Genomic DNA, 23,311 nt, shown 5'->3' on the forward strand with positions numbered 1-23,311 from the left:
ACCCTCTGGCACCCCTATGATTTGGATGTTGGAATATTTAAAGTCATCCCGGAGGTTCCTAAGCCTCTCCTCATTTTTTTGAATTCTTATTTCTTCATGCTGTTCTGGTTGAATGTTAGTTCTTCCTTTTGCTCCAGATAGTTGATTTGAGTCCCAGTTTCCTTCCCTTCACTGTTGCTTCCCTGTAAATTTTCTTTTATTTCACTTTTCATGCCTTCACTTTTTCCTCTATTTTGCACTCATCCTCAACCATTTCTGTGAGCATCCCGATTACCAGTGTTTTGAATTCTGCATCTGATAGGCTGGCTATCTCTTCATCACTTAGTTGTATTTTTTTCTGGAGCTTTGATATGTTCTTTCATTTGGGCCATTTTTTTTAAGTCTCAGTGCACATGCTATTTAGTAAGATGCGGAGCCTAGGTATTCACCAGGGTGGGGCAATCCACTTTTCTGGGCTGTGGTGCTGTGTATGGGGAAGGGGCCTGAGAGGGAACAATGCTACTTGCTCAGCTCTTGGCTGGTTTTCAGTCACTCCCTCCACTAACAAGCCAATTGGGTTGTTCTGGTGCTGATTTCCATGTGGGAGAGTTTGCATACATTCCAGGGCCCTGTGGTTTTCTCCAGCAAACTCTCCTGTGAGTCTAGGAGTTTCTTCTGCTCACACAACCCCTGCAGAATTTTACAGTCAGAGGTTTTGGGGCTTTATTTCCCCATTCTGGAACCCTGGGTTGCACAGTCTGTGATACTCCCCAGTTGTTCCTCCTGGTTCATCTGCACACAAATATGCAACCACCCACTCTGCCACCTGCCTCCTCACCTGATTGTCCAGCTGCCACCTTGCTGAGAGTCCTCTCTACCCTGGCTGCTCATCTTTTCCCCTCCTACCAGTCTAGATGAATGTTTCTTCTTTAAATTCTTGGATGTCAGACTTCCATAGAGCTCAATTTTCTGGCAGTTCTGGTTATTTTTTGTTCTTAAATTTGTAGTTGTCTTTCTTTTGGTTGTACGAAGAGGCATAGTGTATCTACCTATGCCTCCATCTTGGCTGGAAGTGGGTCAGATTGAATTTGAATATTGGCTTATGTCTTGTGCGCTGCAGTGTCATGTCAAGTTCTCTTCACAACACACCAGGTCAAGAGAAACCCCATGTCCCAGATGGAAGCTTCAACATGGAAATTTAGTCATAGTATATGGATGAGAAGATGGAATCTGGTTAAGTTTATAAAGAATAACTTAGATCAAGTGTCTTGTCTGTCTTTGGCAGACACAGGGTTGTGTGAGCCATAATACTCAGCTCTTCCCAAGCAGAATTCCCCACACAGGTGCCCTTGATGCCCAGCTACTTCGGTGAAGCTATCATAACACTGGCATCTACTGGCTCTTCCTTATGCAGTTTTATTACCAAATCTGAGTCTGATGTTTTCATTTTATGCTCTGCCAACTCCAGACCTGAAACAGGGCTCTCTGCTCACTCTTAAGTTCCAGCTGATGTGCACCTTGGATAGGTGTTAGCACTTTAGCTGTGCTAACATCTGTTTTGCTGTGGAAGCTCTTGACCTGGATTCTTCACCTGCCTGAGAGATCTGGAAATGTCTGAGACTGCAGAAAGGCAAAGCACATCACCCCCTGCTTCTTTCTTCCCTGCATCCTTAGAGTAAATAGTAAAGGTTTTGGTTTTCAATTAGAGGAGGTTGACCTTATGGCCTTTGAAATATCGTTTGATCTCAGTCTCTGATGCTTCTTCTGCTTTATTTTGACACCTTGGGAGTCATTGCTAGGTCCTGAAAGACTGAAGTCATGATATTATCTTTGTGCTTTGTGGTTTTCCTGTTGCACTCTACATAAGCAGAACCAGTCCTTTTTCTTTCATCTCTGTTCTCACTTCAGCCTTTTTGTCCCAGGATTGCACATGCTGTGCAAAGTGTGTTCATTCTACTCTCATATAACCTCTATGAGACAGCATTGTCCAAAAGTGTTGTTCTCATCAAAGAGAACAGAGAAACTAAGGCAGGAGGGTGCCAGTACTGGAACAACATCATAAAGTCAGTGGAAATACTTAACTTCATTCCGGTTCTCCTTACTGTAATCTTGGAGTACTTTCAAAATTAATAGGGACCCATGCTTTGTGGACTGACTGCAGCTTAGAAGGTCTGTCATGCTAATGGCCTCTTCTCTACTATCTCTGTAGGGTCTGGTGGAAGCAAGTTGGTGGGACTCCCACTTACTTGAGAAAGATTTTCTGTTTGCAGAACACCTCCAGTGTAAGGCAGAGCACCAACTAATCTAATTCAATGTAGGGGAGACACAAATTGTAACAAGGTATACATACTGGAAAGTGTGTTTGGATAAACCAAAGTGTAGCTTAAATAAAGGACTTGGTTTACACCTGGGAGATTTCATCTTAAATGACTACTTTGAATCAAAGCTAGCCCAAAACATGTGTAAGAACAGAAATGAGATCTCTTCCTTCCCTCCTTCCTTCCTTTCTTCTTTCTTCTTCCTTTTCCCAAAATTCTAAGAGGTTATAGAAGAGAGATATTTTTGTCTTATGCACTACATCTTCTGGTATTCCTGTGAGTTAGTTTCTCTCCCCTATACATTTCCTGAATCCAGGATCACTGCTTAAATTGAGAAAATGATCATCACAGAACTCCAAGGAAGTGCTATTTAAATACATAATTAAGGTAGATCTGTTTATTACTGTAACAATTTCCCAGTAGATGGCAGGGATGTGTCATGAGTAGGTGTCTTATTCTAATTTGTGTGGCTTCTCTTAGAGTTATCAGAGAACCCTGACCTAGCACCTCTGAGTTAACAGCACTCACTGCTGAGCTGGAGCTCCTGCAGAAAGATGACCATGGTAAGCATGACCATGAAGCTCTGTGCTCATCCTGGCCACCTGAGGGTGCAGAGTGCAGGGGCCTCTCTTCCACTGCAGCCAGTAGGAGGGCCTGGCCCATGGCACTGTGCAGATAGCCACAAGAGCCCTTCTAAGACACATAGTTTAGTCCAGGATTCTTGACACTATGGCTAGCAGACCAAATCTAGTCACTGCTTTTTTTTTCATTTGCCCAGCAAAGAAAGAATGGTTTTTACATTTTTTAAATGGTTGAAAAAATATTTGGTGGCATGTAAAAATTATATAAAATTCATATTTCAGTGTTCACAAATAAAACTATTGGAACACAGCCATGGTAATTTGCTCATTTACTTATATATTGACAATGGCTGCTTCTGCCCTAATACAGCAGAGCTGAGCAGTTGTGACAGTGTGACCACAAAGCCTAAAATATTTATTATCTGTCTCTTTATAGAAAAATGTTACCAACTCCTGGATTAGTCCTTTGGGACTACCAGAGGCTCCAAACTATCATGATATTTTGGGGGTATGTATAGTGCCAAGATGGTGTGGGGAGACCTGGGGACTGATATGCATTGGCCCTTGGGACACTGGAAAATGTGGCTATGGGCTCTCCTATCTAGACCACAGCACCATTCCTAGAGAATGCAATGCCCTGGTGGAAGGCATGTCCCTTAAGCCCCATGCCTGGCTGCAGATTCTGCAGCCATAATCATGAGGGTGCATTTTTGCTTCAGTATCCCCATCTGTCCATGCAGCAACTATGACCCCACCCCTGGACCTGCAGAATGCTTCCAGCTTTTCAAATTTGTTTGGTGGCAATGTGAACATCTACTAATATCCATTTTAAAGTGTATTTTATTAATTATGCTATTGCAGTTGTCCTATTTTTTCTACCCTATATCCTCCTCCACCTGGCATCCCCATTCCCTCCAGCATCCCTTCTCATGGGTCTCATATCCATGGGTCATACATATAAGTTCTTTGGCAGCTATATTTCCTATACTATTCTTTTTTTCTCTTTTCTTTTTTTATTGATGTCCAAGTATACTATTAAATTCCCCTATTTTGTACTTACCAATCATGCTTCTTATTCCTTGTACCTTTCCCCCATTCTCCCTATTCCCCTCCCTGCTTATAACCCTGCACATGATCTCCATTTCTGTGATTCTGTCCCTGTTCTAGTTGTTTGCTTAGTTTGTTTATGTTATTGTGTTTTAGGTTAGGTTATTGATAGTTGTGAGTTTGTTGTCATTTTACTGTTCATAGTTTTTATCATCTTATTTTTTTTAGATAAGTCTCTTTAATGTTTCATATAATAAGGGCTTGGTGATGATGAACTCCTTTAACTTGACCTTATCTGGGAATGACTTTATCTGCCCTTCCATTCTAAATGTTAGTTTTGCTGGATAGAGTAATCTTGGATGTAAGTCCTTGCCTTTCATGACTTGGACTATTTCTTTCCAGCCCCTTCTTGTCTTCAAGGTTTATTTCAAGAAATCAGCTGATAGTCTTATGAGCACTCTTTGTATGTAACTCTCTCCTATCCTCTTGTTGTCTCCTTATCTTTAGTCTTTGGCAATTTAATGATGATGTGTCTTGGTGTGTGCTTCCTTGGGTCCAACTTACTCTCTGAGCTTCCTGGACTTCCTGGAAATCTATTTCCTTTGCCAGATTAGGGAAGTTCTCCTTAATTATTTTTTTAAATACATTTTCAATTTCTTGTTTTTCTTCTTCTCTGTCTGGCATCCTTATCATTTGGATGTTGGAGCACTTAAAGTTGTCCTAGATGTTCCTACACCTGTCTTCATTTTTTCAATTCTTGTTTCTTCATTCTGTTCTGGTTGAATGTTTATTTCTTCCTTTTGTTCCGTTTCATTAGATTTGAGTCCTGGTTTCCTTCTCTCCACTTTTGGTTTCCTGTATATCTTCTGTTGTTTCACTTTGTATAACTTTCACTTCTTTTATTTTGCACCCATCCTCAACCATTTCTGTGAGCATCCTGATTACCAGAGTTTTGAACTCTGCATCCGAGGTTGCAAAGGTTGGCTATCTCTTCATTGCTTAGTTCTGTATTTGGAGTTTTGATCTGTTCTTTCATTTGGGCCATATTTCTTTGTCTCAGTGCACCTATTGTATTGTAAGGAACAGAACCTTAGGCATTCGCTTGGGTGGGGCAATCCACTTTGCTGGATTGTGGGGCTATGTGAAAGGGAAGGGTCAGAGAGTGAACAACACAGCTTGCTTGGCTCTTGGCCAGATTTCAGACACTTCCCCTACTACCCATAAGCAATTTGGGCCCTAATGTCACAGATTGCCAGGTCGGTGGGCTTGTGTATGTTCTAGGACCCTGTGTGTCTCTGCAACAATCTGTACTATGAGGCTGAGAGTATCTCCTACTACCTCAACCCCCACAGGTTTTTATAGCCAGAGGTTTTGAGACTTTCTTTTCCCATGCTGAAACCCTGGGTTGCATGGTCTGTCTTGCTTCCCAGTTGTTCCTCCTGGTTTATCCACACACAAATGTCAGATAAGCAGCTGCCACCTTGCCTGCCTGGTCCTCCCCAGCTACTGCCTTCCCATGCATCCTGTCCACACCAGCTGCCCATCTCTGCCCCTCCTACCAGTCTGAATGGATATTTCTTCTTTAACTCTTTGGTTGTTAGACTTCCACACAGTTTGAGTTTTCTGGCAGTTCTGTTTTTTTTGTTTTTGTTTTTGTTTTTAAATGTTTTGTTGTCCTTCCTTTGGTTGTGTGAGGAGGCAAAGTATATCCATCTATGCCTCCATCTTGGCCAGAAGTGTAAATTTTATTTTTTAGTTACAGTTTACATCCAATATTATTTTGTATTAGTTTGAGGTTTACAGCATAGTTTAGCAGACAATCACATAATTTACTAGTCTTTCTCTTGATATTTTCAGTACCTAACTTGCACCATACATAGTTATTACAATATTATTGACTACATTCCCTATGCTGTATATTACATCCCATGACTATTTTGTAACTACAAATTTATATATTTTAATTCCTTCATATTTTTCATCCAGTCTCCCAGTCCCTATCGCTTGTTTGTCTACTATCATTTGTTTTCTTACATCTATAAGTTTGTTTCTATTTTGTTCATTTATTTATTTTGTTCTTTAGATTCCACATATAAGTGAAATCATATGGCATTTGTTTTTCTCTGACTGACTTATTTTACTTAGTATACGACCCTTTATTTCCTTCTGTGCTATCACAAATGTAAGATTTTGTTCTTTTTTTTATGGCTGAGTAATAGCCCATTGTATATAGGTGCTACCATTGCATCTACTTATCCAGTAATAGGCACTGGGGTTGCTTTTATATCTTGGCTATTGTAAATAATGCTGCTATAGACATAAGGGTGAATATATTATTTCATATTAGTTTTTTGGGTTCTTTGCATATATACCCAGAAGTGGGAACACTGGGTCATAAGGCAGTTCTGTTTTTAAAAATTTTAGGAACCTCCATACTGCTTTACACAGTGGCTGCACCAATCTGCATTCCTACCAACAGTGCACAAGGGTTCTCTTTTATCTACATCCTTGACAGCACTCATTGTTTGTGGATTTATTGATGATAGCCACTCAGACAGGTATAATGTTGTTCTTATTGTGGTTTTAATGTGCATCTCTCTGATGATTAGTGACATTGAGCATCTTTTCATATGTCTTTTGGCCATCTATATGTCCACTTTGAAGAAGTGACTATTTAGGTCTTCTTCACATTTTTAAATTGGATTATTTGTGTTTTTGTGTTGAGTTGTATGAGTTCTTTACAAATTTCAGATACTAACACCTTACTATATCACTTGCTTATTATCTACTGCTTAATCTTACTAGAATGTAGATTCCATCAGGTCAGGAATATTTTATTCATGATGTACCCTCAGTGTTTAGAATAATATCTGGTACATAGAAGGTGCTCAATATATACATCTTTTCATATTTAATGTTTTATTTTTAATTTTTAATTCTTTAATTACAGTTGACATTCAATATTATATTGTTGGGGACCACTCTGCCTGGTCTCAGGAAGCTGTAACCCCCCGTGACTTAGGCTGAGTGAAAGACCTCCTGGACCAGGAGCCACTAAGGAGACAAAACTCATTCCTCATTCATGAACCGCAGTCAATGACGGGTAACAATTCTCTTGGATAGAGAATGAATCTAAGACAGACACGTTCATGAAGGAGTAACAGGGACAAATCTCACGGGGCTGTGGAAATAAAGGGGTGATCGACATCAATCACCAATTTTGCCAATGCCTAAGTCCTTGAGAAATCCAAGTCTCCCAGCTGCCTTTGTGTCCTCTGCCCAACTCAGGCCCCGTTAGAAGTAACAGGGGTGGTACAGTCCAGACCAGAAACAGGGGACTCCCAGGGTAATCAGGCCTAAGACATAGAATATGAAAGACCCTGTAAAATCTGCTTGCTGGAGGCTGCTCTTTAATATGAAGTCACAGGCAGGAAACAGAACTAAGCTTTAAGTCCTGTAGTTTTTTTTAATGATAAAACCACAAAATCTCTGGCTTAGGATCCCAGTAGGAAGTCTGCCAGCACCTTTCAAAAGCTAACTACTCGTAATTTGCAAACTGTATTGATATTCAAGAATAAAACCCTGCTTGTGCAGGGGGATCAGGCTCTCCCCATGTGAGGAGTGGCCCTGCTGTACCGATTTCCCCACAGGACCTGGTTGTCTCTGTGTATGTTTTTCTCGTGTTTCAACGAACCATCCGCAGTGTTCCGTGCTTACTGCAGGCAGGTGGGCACGTGTCAGCTGGCGCCTGGACATGGGACTCAGAGGCTACAAGCCAAGGCTGTGGATGTCACACCAAGTCAGAGAGTGAAACTCACATGTTTTTCAGGCTGGTAAGTATAGCCCCGGCAACCCCGAGTAAGTTTGCAGGGTGTGCTCCATTTCCAGGGGAATAAATCTTTTCTAGGTTGCTTCTATCTTTGGCGACCACCTATATAAGTGCAAATATAAATAATGTAGCTCTCAAATGAGAGCAATGCATTTGAAACTATAAGTTTGGACCTTGCTCCCTCCCCCAAGCTTGCGCCAAGTGGCCCAGGCTTAGGAGAAAAGAGCAAAGACTTTCCCTTTAATTGGTTTTAAAAATGACAACTAGTTACAGGGCAATTTACAAGAATCACTGCATTTGCGGCAGGAGGAATTTCAGAAAAAGTGCTTTTACTTGTTAAGGAATTTTTTAAAGATTTATAAATATTCTCACATTGGGGAAATATTTTAAACTAATTTCAGCAGCTTTCAGACTATTAAATGATCATATAAAAGAAATGGACTGGTGAGCAAGTTTTTCGAGCGCCGAAACCGGCTCCCAGGTGGAAAGAAAGAAAAAAAAAATGGAGGCAGCGGCGCGCGGGCGGGTGCAAAAAACACACCAATTCAGATCTTTTTTTGTGGTTAGTATCAACTATCAGTCTCTTGGCCCACCCCAGCATACTTAGCAGGCATGCAAATATGGGTGCTTCCCACGTGTGGAGTGGCCATTCTGTCCTGATTCCCCCACAGGACCTGGCTGTCTCTGTGTATATTATTAATTAGCATGTTTCAACGAACATCCACAGCTGAGATGGATACTGCTGGCTAAAATCCTCTACATTATATTATTTTCAGGTGTACAGTATAGTGGTTAAATATTTATACAACTTTTACTGTTATCCCCCCAGTAATTCTAGTACCTGCCTGGCACCATTCTCAACACTTTTTTAATGAATAAATAAATCCTTGAGAGATAAGCCTTCCCAAGTACTTAAAACTGTATTGGAATTACAGGTAGCCTCTGCACTGATAAATTATCTCTAAAAGTTTGAGCATTGTTTTAACAGGGCTCTTGGTCAGAGTTCTCGAGGCAGCTTCTTTAAGGTCAGTAGATACACTTATTGTCCTTGTGAACAGAAGAGAAAACCTAGGCAGCCCTAGGTCTTGAACCCAGGGTTGTTGTTTCTAGAGTCCCTGCTTTTAATGCTACACAACATCTTTCCTGCAGTGCACCAGAATTTGAATTTGTCTCCTCTCCAGATAAGGTGATACCTCACCTCTGCTAAATGCGGCTTTTCATTTAGTTGCACCACCTCTGTATCCCCACTTTTCTGGGAGGGAGCACAGATAATTTTCCACTTTATATGTGTAAAAACTGAGGCCGAGACATTTTTAGTAAATAGATTCTAATAACAGCTTTTGTAATTAGCAGCACTGGTCCCGGAACCTAGGAATTCCAGATTCCATAGGTGAATACACATGCTGTGCTGTCTTCCATTCTGCTCCTTGTTCTTTTCAATAAATTGGATAAAGATATGGGGTGGGTGCCAATTAGATCAACAATAGTAGAAATTAGGGTAGGAGGTGGATGCGGAAAGCTCACTAGAAGGTGACTGAGCTAGAGAAGGTATTCAGATTCATGGAGAATAATGGAAGGATCAGAGTGTTTTTAGTTTGAAAACTCTCTTCTAATATTTGAATGTCTGTGTGGAGGTGTTAACGATGTCATAGTGTTACAGGGTGCAGCCTAGAGGGAGGACCCCAAATGGGCATTTAAAATGGGGTCCAGAACTCAAGGTGTCTAGGAGATTTTAGGATGTCTTCACTCCCACTCCCCAGGTGTTGGTTGGGGGAAGGGACAAATGAGGCAGGGCCTTTGGGAGCTGTTTTGCATAGCAATAGCCTTGCAGCTAAGCTCTGGTGTGGTCATTTAACAGATCTATAGCCTTTGGCTGGTCGCTTAGATATGTTAAATAGCTGTGGCCATGCTCTGAGCCAGGGGAATGGAAGTAACTTCCCCACCAAGACGTAACTAGGGGGCAGGGCCCCTGGGTTACAGCACCTGTGTGGGAGCTTGGAGATGATTGGCTCCTGACCTTGGGGCCACACCTGCCCAGACTCATGATGGCAGTCCAGTAAAGCTGGAAGGATATGAGTTCTGGCATGTGAAGCCGAGTGTGGGAGGAGTCGGAAATGGGGCTGCAGAGGAAGGTGGGCACGGGGATTTAAAACCCAGAGGCGGCAGCAATTGAGAAGGAGAACCATGCTGCTTTAGGAAGGAGAATCCTGTGCAGCCCTGAAAAGGTGAACCATGCGCATCCCTGAAAGGGGGAACCATGCGGCAACCCTGAGAGAGACAGAACCACGCGGCCTTGACAGAATGGGGACTCCCGTGGCCCTGGGAGAGAGGACCACGTGCCTTTGCCAGAGTGGGGACCCCCCCCCCGCCCCCACAGCTTTAGAAGGGGGAACCACCACCTGGTTTTAGCAGAGATCCCGGTGACTCAGCGGAGGGTGCCAGGAACCTAGGGAGGTCTCCCAGTCGAGATGGAATACTAACTGGGAAGAACCAGAGGACTGCCTGAGCCTTGGACTTCTATTTCCTTTCCTGAGATATGGTACTCTGGACTGGGCAAAGGGGGAAGGAAGGAAGGACTGTGTGTGTTTGTGGGTGTTTTAAGGGACTTTGGGATTTTGGTGAAGACATTAGGTCACTACTTTAAGTTTGTATAGCATTAAATAAACATTTCCTTTCCTTTTCACGAATCTCTGGCATTGAGAGACGTCTTTCCTAGGGCGGCGGATGTAACGGACCCGGGGCCTTCTTTCAGTAATACTATATCGTCCCAGGCCCCCCTTGTTTGTTCTGTAACAATAGGGTCCTAGAGAGAGCAGAGGATCTGGAGAGATACCTTTTGAGTGTGGGAGACAAACATCTATGAATTTTTTTCCTATCAGTGCAATGAAGGCTCATTATGAACCACTTTGCAGACTTATACTAGAAAGTCATGTATAAAAGGCACACAGCAAAGCTCTTCATATTCCATAAGTGCACCTCACCATAAATGTGGTTTTGAGCAAATTGTGATAAAGGCAAAAATCTACAAAGTGAGAAAACTACTTTGGTACCTTGATGAGGATGGTTTCAAAGACTGAGTTAGAAGAGATGTACTACAATTCCACTCTTAGCTGTTTTATTTAATTAAAATCAATCTAGTTTAATGCAACAGCCATGGCAACTGCAATATTTTGTACAGTTGCACTTTGACAAGTAGAATGTAAGTAATATTATTTTAGACATGATAGAGGATGTAGCTAGGATAAGTAACACTGAAATATTTATTGTGTATTTGAATAGCTATGTTTATTGTAATGCACTGACATTGTATGCATGTTCTATGGCCTACATGTAATCAGTAAATACTCCATGACTTATTATTAGTTAGAAAATATAGAAAAATGAACAGAAACCAATTATGACATTACAGCATGATAGGGTCAGGGTATTTGGAAATGAAAAGGATGTTAGAAATGGGTATGTAGTGAAATTCAACACCTAGAGGAAGGATTTAGAAGTCTCACCAGACCCCCTTTCTGGAAGTTGGCAGCATTATCTCCTCTTACAAAAGTGTCACATTGGTATGCACTCCTGGGATTCTAATAAACTTTTTGGTCTTTTTCAGTTAAATTTCATAATGAGTCCCTCTTGCCAATCTGATGGTAATTTGCTTCCTATTGTGGCACCTACAGTGGTTTCCCATCTCTCTTAGTATACTAAAACTGTTACTTTCCTTTGCATTTCCTCCCTTCCAGTCTTGGCCTTAGTGTGACACAGATTTCTTTTTTTAAATGCTTATTGACCATTTTTATTTCTTATTTTGTAAGTTGCTTCTTTCATGTTTTTGCATGTTTTTCTATCAAGGCATTCACCTCATTATTGTTATTTAATAGCTCTTTACATATAAAAGATATTGTCTTTTTAAAAAGATTTCATTTATTTATTTTTTAGAGAGGGAGAGAAACATCAATATATGGTGCCCTATCACATGCCCCATACTGGGGACCTGTCCCATAACCCAGCCATATGCCCTAGACTGAGAATCCAACTGATAACCTTTTGCTTCACAGGTTGGTACTCAGCCACTAAGCCACACCAGCCAAGATAAGATTTCTGAGCCAGGGCTGCAGTGCTCAGGGGCTGCAGAGCCCAGGGTCTGGGAGTATCAGTGGAAGCATTACCTTATCTTCTATGTTCTAGGATTCTGCAGTGCAGTAGAAGTGATGAGCAGGGAGGGAAAATCAATATTATGGGTAAACTGTAAGCCTCTATGGATCCAACCATATTAGAGCAGTTTGTGTGTAGCAGGCATTCAATAACCAGCAATTCTCAATCTTGCACAGTTCTTTGTAGTGAGGGAAGCACCCTGAGTGTGCTGGTTTATTTTATCTGCACAGGAGAATCCCTCTTGTAGTGAAAACATAGCTCACAAATTTTCCCATGCCAATTTCTCACCTGTCTAATCATGCCTGTCTGTAATATCCCTAGTACAACACCTTTCATCTTCCTCAAAGTTCAGGCTGGCACAATGTTCTCTTCATGGTGATTGTTTTTATTACCTGTCTTACTATTATTATTATTTTTGTCCTAGGGCTACTGATTCAAGTCACAGGAGAGAAACACAAAACAATTCCTTTCAGAGTAAAATAAGTCTAGAGAAATGGTGTCCAGTGAAAATTAATGTGAGCTGTGCATATAATTAAAAAAATTCCAGTGGTGGGTAAAGTTAATTTAAAAATATTTTATTTAGCCCAATATATTAAAATATTATTTAGTACTCCTAAAGCACTATGCAAAATATAATATTAAAAATTACTAGAAATATTTTTGCTTTCTTTTTTCTTTTATTTTTTCAAAGTTTTTAATTTTAATTGCTGTTCAAGTACAGTTTTCTGCCCTTTACTGCCATCCCAGCACATTCCCCCAGCCCTCCCCACCTCCCTCTCATCTCCACTCCCCCTTGTTATTGTCCATGTGTCCTTTATACTAGTTCCATCAAACCCTTGCCCCTTTCCCCTGAAATTCCCTCCTCTCTCCCCTCTGGTCACTGTCAGCCTGTTCTCAATTTCAATGTCTTTGGCTATACTTTGCTTGCTTGTTTGTTTTGTTGATTAGGTTCCTGTTAAAGGTGAGATCATATGGCATTTGTCTTTCACTGCCTGGCTTATTTTACTTAGCATAATGCTTTCCAGTTCCATCCATGTTGTCACAAAGGATGGGAGCTCCTTCTTTCTTGCTTTCTGCTACATAGAATTCTATTGTGTAAATGTACCATAGTTTTTTGATCCATTCATTTACTGATGGGCACCTAGGTTGCTTCCAACACTTGACTATTGTAAATTGTGCTGCTATGAACATCAGGGTGCATAGGTTTTTTTGGATTGGTGTTTCAGGGTTCTTAGGATATGATACTAGCAGTGGAATTGCTGGGTCAAAAGGCAGATCCATTTTGAGTTTTCTGAGAAAATTCCATACTGTTTTCCATAGTGGTTGTACCAGTCTGCAATCCCACCAACAGTATACTAGGGTCCCTTTTTCTCCACAACCTCTCCAATACTTGTTGTTTGTTGCTTTGTTTATGATGGCCATTCTGACTGGTGGAAGTGGTATCTCACTATGGTTTTAATTTGCATCTCTCTGATAGCTAGCGATACTGAGCATCTTTTCATGAGTCTCTGGATCCTCTGTATGTCCTCCTTGGAGGAGTGTCTATTCAAGTCCTTAGTCCATTTTTTAATTGGGTTGCTTGTCTTCTTAGGGTGGAGTCATGTAAGTTCTTTATATATCTTGGAGATTAAACCCTTGTCGGAGGTATCATTGGCAAATATATTTTCCCTTATGGTTGGTTCTCTTTTTATTTTAATACTGTTTTCTTAACCATGCAGAAGCATTTTATTTTGATGAGATCCCATTTGTTTATTCTTTCATTTATGTCCCTTGCTCTTGGGAATATATCAATAAAAATGTTGCTGAGTGAAATATCTGAGATTTTCCTGCCTATCTTCTCCTCTAGAACTTCACTGGTGTTACAGCTTAGATTTAAATCTTTTATACACTTTTATTTTATTTTTGTATATGGTATAAGCTGGTGCTCGAGTTTCCTTTTTTTGCACATAGCTGTACAGTTCCCCCAGCACCATTTTTGAATAGGATATTTTTATTCCATTTTATGTTGCTGCCCCCTTAGTCAAATATTAATTGACCATAGAGACTTGAGATTATTTCTGTGCTCTCTGTTCTGTTCCACTGGTCCATGTGCCTGTTTTTATGCTAGTACCAGGATGTTTTGATTACAGTGGTCTTGTAATACAGTTTGGTATCAGGTATTGTGATTCTTCCCACTTTGGTCTTCTTTCTCAAAATTGCATCAGCTATTCGGGGTCATTTATGGTTCCATATAAATTTTTGAAGTGTTTGTTCTATGTCTTTGAAGTATGCCATTGGTACTTTAATGTTGGAGTCTGCTCTGCCTGGTCTCAGGAAGGTGTAACCCTCTGTGACTTATGCTGAGTGAGAGACCTCCGAACCAGGAGCCACTAAGGAGACAAAACTTATTTCCCTGGCATGAATGCTGCCTGTTCTGTGCCTGGCCTCCAATGCTTGATCTGTTAGCCAATGATGGGTAAGATTTCCCAAGGAGGGAATCATCTAAGACAGGCATGATCATGTGGAGGCCTCAGGAAAGAGACTCAGGGGGCTATGGAAATGAAGAGGTAATGGACATCGACCCCTGCCCCCTCGGCTTTGTCAAAGCCTGAGTCCTTGTTCTTAGTTGTGAGAAATCCAAGTCTCCTGGCTGCCTTTGTCTCCTCTGCCCAACTCAGGCCTGTGGAAATAACAGGGGAGGTGCAGACCAGAGTCGGCGGGCCCTTGGGGTAATCAGGCCTGGGACATAGAATATGCAAGATCCTGTGAGATCTGCTTCCTGGAGGATGCTATTGAATTAGAATATGAAGGCATGGGCAGGAAATGAGACTAGCCATTTAGGTCCTGTAGTCTTTTTAAGTGATAAAACACAAACTCTCTGCCCAGAATCCAGTGGCAGTTCTGTCAGCACCTTTGAAAATTACCTGCTTGTTTGATCTTCCCTGCCAGACTGGAATCAACAAACTGTATCTGTATTCTTAATAAAAGCCTACTCAAGTGGGGACTCAGGACACTGTCCACTAGAGAGGGTGCTCATGGCACTCTTCATGAGAGAGAGTGGCCATTTCATCCCTATTTCTCCATAGGACTCGGTTGTCTCTGTTTATGTTTTTCTCGTGTTTCGACGAGGCATCCACAGCATTCCATGGTCACTGCAGGCTGGTGGCCGCATTGCTTTAATAGGTATTGCATTGAATCTGTAAATTGCTTTGGGTAGTTTGGACATTTTGATGATCTTAATTCTTCCTATCCATGAACACAGTACATGTTTCCATTTGTTTGTTTCTTCCTTGATTTCTTTTTTCAGTGTTGTGTAGTTTTCTGAATACAGGTTTTTTACCTTCTTGGTTAGGTTTATTCCTAGGTATTTTTTTTTGTTGTTGCTATATTGAATAGTATTCTTTTCTTGATTTCTACTTCTGCTATTTCATTATTGGTATACAAAAATGCCTTTGATTTCTGGATATTGACTTTGTATCCCACTGTTTTGCCACATTCATTTACTAGGTTGAACAGTTTTATGGTGGAGTCTATAGGATTTTCTATGTACACTATCATGTCATCTGCAAACAGTGACAGTTTTGTTTCCTCCTTTCTAATCTGGAAGCCTTTTATTTACTTTTCTTGTCTGATTGCTGTGGCTAAAACTTCCAATATTATACTGAATAGAAGTGGTGAAAGTGAACACCCTTGTCTTGTTCCTGATCTTAATGGAAAAGCTTTTAGTTTTTGTGCACTGAGTATGATGTTGGCTGTAGGACTTTCATATATGGCCTTTATTATGTTGAGGAATGCTCCCTGTATTGTACTTTGCTGAGTGTTTTTATCACAAATGGGTGCTGTACCTTATCAAATGCTTTTTCAGCATCTATTGATATGATCATATCAATCAATCTTTTTTTGTCTTTTCTTTTGTTTATGTGGTGTATTACACTTACTGATTTGCAAATGTTGAATCATCCTTTCATCCCTGGGATGAATCCCACTTGGTCATGGTGTATGATCTTTTTAATGTATTCTTTGATGTAATTTGCCAATATTTTGTTGAGGATTTTAGCATCTATGTTCATAAGCAATATTGGCCTTAAGTTTTCTTTCTTTGTTTTATCTTTATCTGGTTTGGGGATTAGGATGATGTTGGATTCATAAAAATAATTTGGGAGTCTTCCATCATTTTGGATTTTTGGGAATAGTCTGTGAAGGATAGGGGTTAGCTCTTCATTAAGTGCTTTATAGAATTCTCCTGTGAAACTATCTGGTCCAGGGTTTTGGTGTGTGGGGAGATTTTTGATTACTGCTTCAATTTCATCTGCTGTTATTGGTCTGTTCAGGCTTTCTGTATCTTCTTCATTGAGATTTGGAAGATTATATTTTTCTAGAAATTTGTCAATTTCATCTAGGTTTTCAAATTTCTTGGCACACAGTTCTTCATAGTAATTTCGTACAATCCTTTGTATTTCTGTGGTGTCAGTTGTCATCTCTCGTCCTTCATTTCTGATTGTGTTTATTTCAGTCCTCTCTCTTTTTTTCTCGACAAGCCTGCCTAAAGGCTTGTTGATTTCATATCTTTTCAAAGAACCTGCCCTGGATTAATTTATCCTTAGAATTGTGTTTTAGTCTCTTTGCCATTTAATTCTGCTCTGATATTAGCTATTTCCTTCCTTCTACTTACTCTGGGCTCTCTGTTGTTTTTCCTCGAGTTCTTGTAGACATAGGGTTAGGTTGTTTGTTTGAAATGTTTCTGTTTTTTTAGGCAGTCCTGTATTGCTATGAACTTTCCTCTCAAGACTGCCTTCACTGCATCCCATTAGTTTTGGGTTGTTGTGAGTTGATTTTTGTTTGTTTCCAGAAACTTTTTGATTTCTTCCCTAATTTCATTCTTGACCCATTAATTGTTTAATAGCATTTGATCTCCATGATTTTGAGTGTTTTGGGGTTTTCTCCTTGGGGTTAGTTTCTAGATTCAGTCCCTTGTGGACAGAGAAAATGCTTGGTATGATTTCAATTTTCTTGAATTTGTTGAGGCTTGCTTTGTGTGCTATTATGTGGTCTATCCTTGAAAATGTGCCATGTGCATTTGAAAAGAAAGTGTGTTTAGCTTCTTTGGGATGAAGGACTCTATCTATATCAGTTAAATCCATTTCATCTAGGGCATTGTTCAATGCTACAATATCTTTGTTCATATTTTGTTTGGAAGACCTTTCCATTTTTGACAGTGGGATATTAAAATCCCCAACTATAATTCTCTTGCTGTCAATATGTTTCTTGAAGTCGTCTAAGATTTTCTTTATGTATTTGGGTGCTCCTCTGTTGCTTGCATATATATTTAAAATGTTTATGTCTTATTGGTGCATTCTTCTGTTGAGTATTATGAAGTGACCTTCTGGGGCTCTCTTTATGGCCCTTGTTTTGAAGTCTATTTTGTCTGATACGAGTATTGCTACACAAGCTTTTTTTTTTTTTTCCCTGTCTGTTAGCTTGAAAAATTTGTTTCCAGCCCTTCACTTTCAGTCTGTGTAGGTGTTTTGTTCTCAGGTGGGTCTCTTGTAGGCAGCATATGTGTGGGTCATGCTTTCTTATCTATTCAGCTATTCTATGTCTTTTGATTGGAGTATTTAATCCATTTATGTTTAATTTCATTATTGGTAGGCACTTATTCATTGCCTTTTTCCTACCTGTGTTCCTCTCTTTATCTCTCTTTTTCTTCCTTTCCTAAAAGCAGTTCCTTTAGCAACTCTTGTAGAGCTGGTTTTGTGGAGGTGCCTTCTTTTAGACTTCTTTTGTCTGGGAAGCTCTTAGTTGGCCTTCTATCTTGATTGAGAGCCTTGCTGGGGAAATTAGTCTTGGTTGCAGGCTCTGGTTCTCATTATTTCGAATATTTCTTGCCATTCCCTTCTGGCTTGGAGCATTTACATTGAGAAATCTGCTGCTAAACTTATTGGAGATCCCTGGTATGTTACTTCCTGTTTCTCCCTTGCTGCTTTTAAGATTCTCTCTTTGTCTTGGAATTTTGCCATTTTAATTATGATGTGTCTTGAAGTGACGCTCTTTGTGTTCCTCTTGATTGGGACTGTGTGTTTCCTGGATTTGTGTGACCTTCTGTCTCATCAAATTAGGGAAGTTTTCCATCATTACTTTTTCAAATAGGTTTTCTATTCCTTGCTCTTCTTCTTCTCCTGCTGGTATAGCTATTATATGGATATTAGTACATTTCATATTTTCTTATATGTATCTTAATCCCTCTTTATTTTTTTCTGAGCCTCTTTTCCTTTTCTTGCTCTTTCTGGGTGTTTTTTTCTACTTTCTCCTCGAGCTCACTGATCTGATCTTCTGCTTCATCAATCCTACTTTTCATTCCTTCTACTGTGTTCTTCAGTTCAGAAATTGTATTATTCATGTCCTCTTGGCCCTTGTTGATAGTTTCTACTTCTGTTTTCATGTTGATATAGTTTGCAGTGAGTTCTTTTTAGTTTCTGTGTAGTTTCTGTTAGCTTATTGTGAGCTCATTGAGCTTCCTGATAATCATTGCTTTGAACTCAATATCTAATAATTGAGTTGCCTCTATTTCATTTAGCATTCTTTCTCAGGCTTCCTCCTTTCCTTTCATTTGCAGATTGTTCTTTTGTCTTCCCATTGTTTGTGAAACTCTTCTTGTTAGCCTCGCGTCTTAGATTGACATTTTCTGGCTCCCTCGGTTTATGGTGTGAACTTCTTTGGTAGAATACCTGTGAGATTCAATAGTTCAGTCTCCTTGATCTCCCAAGCTCACTCATCTTGGGCTGTCATTTAAGTTGTCTCTGTGTTTGTCTTTGGGTTTTGATTGTTGTTGGGTCTTTGGTGGGTCCTTCCCAACAGCTGGTTAACTGAGGCTTCACTCTGTCCACCTCCTCCTGTATTTTGTTGTGCTGGTGAGTATAGATTGTGTTGAAGCTGGTTCTTCAGTTTGTACAAGGTTTTGAGCATTCTCTCCTATTCTTGTTCAGTGTTTGTTCTGGGTAGTTTCACCACTATTTAGTTGTATTTCCAGACAGGTTCTGGATTGAGGTTAGTGTGGTTTCCCACTCCCTACTTCACCTTCTTCTGTTTTTAACTGTTGGTGGTTTCTTTGTTGTTGGACTTTGTCTTCCAGTGTGTATCCTGGTGTTCACCACTTACACCTACTCTTTTTTGTGATCAGTTGGAGGGGAAAGGCAAAATGGTTTAAGACAGCAAGAGAGTATTCTATGATATTTGCAGCAGCAGCTGGCAGAGAAGAGATAGGAGATCCTTTGGCTATGTATAGTGTTAACCGTGATCTTCCACTCAACCATCCACTTGTTAGAAAGTATGGAAAGAAGATAAGACTCTTGTTGGGGAAGGAAGGATTGTGAGTTGGATCTAGAAAGCAGTGAGGTTGTGAGAGGTCAGATTTTGAGGTAAGGTGAGAGTAAAGGATAGTAACTAGGTGTAGTGTGTGAGAGAATAAAGTTTACCACTACAGTGATAGAGTTCAGAATACTGTGAAGTGGGCTAAGATCTGGGAGGGGTGTTGTGAAATATTTACAATTGTATGGAACAGCTATTATTTACAATAACATTAGATCAACAATCATATGACAGAATCTATGTTATTTGGATACCAAGAATAGGGAGTATAGGACCTTGAGTAGTTTCTTAGTGGAACACAAGTGATGTGAAGGACAGTAACTTAGCAATACACTGTGAAAGAGAGAACTGTGTAAACCTGTCAAATGATACAATATAACCAGCCATTCAATGAAGATTGTACAGAGAGAAGAGGAAAAGAAAAATGTTATTAAAGTAAAAGATGCAAGAATAATGAAAGAATAGTAAAACAAATATGCAATAACTTGCAGGTTCTCTGTAATAGCAAAATGAAATTTGTCTCATTGTCTCAGCTGTTGTGATCCCCCCTCTTTGGGTCCAACTGTGGTCTTTTCACAGTTCCTGGTTGTTGTTGTTGTTTTTTTTTTTGTCTCACTAGTGGGTATTAAAAAAAAGCAGAAGAAGGGAGGAAGAAAAGATATAATTCGAAAGAGAGGAAGAAGGAATAAAACAAGAAAGAAGGAAAGGAAAAAATGGAACTGAAAGATAAAACAATAATAAAAATTAAAAAAATAAAAGATTACTTAAAAAAACAAAAACAACAACAACAACAACAACAAAACCCAAACCTCTTGTTGGTTTCAACCTGATCATACCAGGTTTTCTGGTTTTGCTGGCTGCAGCAGGCTGAGGGGACACTTGAATGGCTTTTGTTTTTTTTCTTTCTTTTTTATTATTTTAATTGTTGTTCAAGTATAGTTTTCAGTCTTTTACTACCATCCCAGCCCCCCCACAGCCCTCCTCACCTTCCTCCTATTTTCACCCCCCCCTTAGTTTTTGTCCATGTATCCCTTATACTTGTTCCTGTAAACTCTTTCTTCTTTTCCCCTGAAATTCCCACCCCTCTGGTCACTGCCAGCCTGCTTTCTATTTTACTGTGTTTGGCCATATTTTGCTTGTTTGTTTGTTTTGTTGTTTAGGTTCCTGTTAAACGTGAGACCATATAGTATTTGTCTTTCACCACCTGGCTTATTTTACTTAGCATAATGCTTTCCAGTTCCATCCATGTTGTCACAAAGGGTGGGTCTTCTTTCAAAGAAGGGTCCTCCTTCTTTCTTTCTGCTGCATAGAATTCCACTGTGTAAATGTAGCATAGTTTTTTGATCCATTCATTTACTGATGGGTACCTACGTTGTTTCCAACACTTGGCTATTGTAAATTATGCTGCTATGAATATTGGGGTACATAGGTTCTTTTGCATTGGTGTTTCAGGGTTCTTAAGATATGACTCCAGTAGTGGAATTGGTGGGTCAAAATGCAGTCCCAATTTTAGTTTTCTGAGAAAATTCCATACTATTTCCCATAGTGGTTGTACCAGTCTACAATCCCACCACTAGTGCACTGGGGTCCCTTTTTTTTCTCCACAACCTCTTTAACACTTATTGTTTGTTGTTATGTTTATGATGGCCATTCTGACTGGTGTGAAGTGGTATCCGATTGTGGTTTTAATTTGCATCTCTCTGATAGCTAGCAATACTGAGCATCTTTTCATGTGTCTCTTGATCCTCTGTATGTCCTCCTTGGAGAAGTGTCTATTGAAGTCCTTTGTCCATTTTTTAATTGGGTTGCTTGTCTTCTTAGGGTGGAGTCATGTAAGTTCTTTACATATTGTGGAGATTAAACCCTTGTCTGGGTTATTATTGGCAAATATGTTTCTCCCTTCCTGATGTGCACTCAGTCAGTCTCCCATGCACTCTCCGCAGAGCTAGCCTGGCACCTCTCTGCGGTGCCTTGTTGTGGGGTCCAGGTCTTCTTCAGAGAGCTCTTTCCTCAGGGTTACTGCTGTGGGCTGGGGTATGGGTACTTGCGCTTGGTCAGGCCCCCTGGGTTTTTCGGACTCAGTACACACTTCCCAGTGCTATGGGGGTGCACAGAGCCTTCTGCAAGACCTCAGGATTGCTGCCTGAATGGGTGGAGAGTAGGCCGGAGTGATTGCTGCAGGGGAATTCCCCAAACAGTGTCTTTCTTTTCACTTTTTCTTTTTGAGAAATTCCTTCTATGCAAGCCTGCTGCTCCATATAGAGGCCTGGCCTCTAGCACAGCCCAATTCTTCAGCCAGACTGGTAACTATTGGCGTCAGGGCTGGTCACTGTTCAACTCTCAACTCTGCAGGCATCCACAGACTCTGTGGGTGCTCACAGCCCCTGTGTGTTTGCCACTTAGTCCTTATTCCCCTCTCTATGACTTCAAGCAACCAGGTCTCTCCCAGTGCTGCTTAAACCTTTTTTGGTTGGTGAAGCAGCAATTGACTGGGGTCTCTCTTAAGGACTCTGTGGTAAACCCAGCAGTGGGCACTGGGCCTGGGGCTGCAGCTGCCCTGGTCCCTGCACTGGTTCCTGGGACCTTATTGTCCTGAAGCACTCTCCTTACTGTCTGGTTTTTCAGTTATGCTACAATTTTTGGTCTCTCATTTTCATATATGCTGGGGTAGTATTGGCTGTTTGCTCTGTTCCTCTGCAGATTGGCTATGTTATTCTCCTGTGTGTAGGGGGAGGTGGAATGTGCCCCCTTCTACTTCACCGCCATCTTCCTCTCTCTTCATTGTGGTTTTAATTTGCATGTCTCTGATTGGATAGTGGTGCTGAGCATCCTTTCATATGTTTCTGGGTCCTCTGTATATCCTCCTTGGAGACATGTCTGTTTAGGTCCTTCGTGCATTTTCAATTGGATTGTTTGTCTCCTTGGTGTGGAGTTGTGTGAGTTCTTTATATATTTTGGGGATCAAACCCTTGTCCAAGTTACCATTGGAAAGTATATTTTCCCATACGGTTGGTTCCCTTTTCATTTGTCTGATGTTTTCTTTAGCTGTGCAGAAGCTTTTTATTATGATGAAGTCCCATTTGTTCATTCTTTCCTTTATGTCCCTTGCTCTAGGAGGAATATTAGTGAAAATGTTTCTGTGTGGGATATCTGAAATTTTCCTACCCATTTTCTCCTCTAGAACTTATTGTGTTGTGACTTATATTTAAGTCTTTTATCAATATTGACTTTATTTTGGTGTCTGGTATAAGTTGGTGGTCTAGCTTCATTTTTTCACATGTACTTTCCAGATCTCCGAACATTGTTTATTTGTTTTTCTTTCTTTCCTTTTGTATTGTTCAAGTACAGTTGTCTCCATTTTCATACCACCATTTACCCATGCCCCCCTATGTCTACCTCCCACCCTCATTCCTACCCCTCTTTGGCTTTGTCCATTGGTCCTTTATACATGTTCTTTGATGACCCTTCCCCTTTCCCCCCGTTACTCTTCTCCCCACTACCTTCTGGTTAGTATCAGTTTTTTTTTTAAAAATTTTATTTATTTATTTTTAGAGAGGGGGAAGGGAAGGATAAAGAAAGGGAGAGAAACATCAGTGTGTGGTTGACTCTCATGTGGCCCCTACTGGGGACCTTGCCCGCAACCCAGGCATGTGCCCAGACTGGGAATTGAACCAGAGACCCTTTGCCTGCACCCAATCCACTGAGATATACCAGCCAGGAAAGTTTGTTCTTTATTTCAATGTCTCTGGCTATATTTTGCTTTTTGTTGTTGTTGTTGATTAGGCTCCACTTATACGTGAAATCATAAAGAGACTCTCTTTAGTCTATTTTGTGTTCCTGACCACTTTGTCAAATATTAACTGACCATATTGACATGGGTTTATTTCTAGATTCTCTATTTTCATCCCTTGGTCTATGTGTTTGTTCTTATGCCAGTACCAGACTATTTTGATTACAGTCGCCTTGTAATATAGTTTGATATCTATTCTGCTGCCTCCTATTTTTTTCTTTTTTAAAATTACTGAGACTATACAGAGGCTATTCACTTATGGCTCCATATAAATTTT

The sequence above is a fragment of the Phyllostomus hastatus genome, unplaced genomic scaffold (assembly GCF_019186645.2).
Source record: "Phyllostomus hastatus isolate PE091 unplaced genomic scaffold, TTU_PhHast_1.1 phas_contig_38, whole genome shotgun sequence".
NCBI lineage: Eukaryota > Metazoa > Chordata > Mammalia > Chiroptera > Phyllostomidae > Phyllostomus > Phyllostomus hastatus.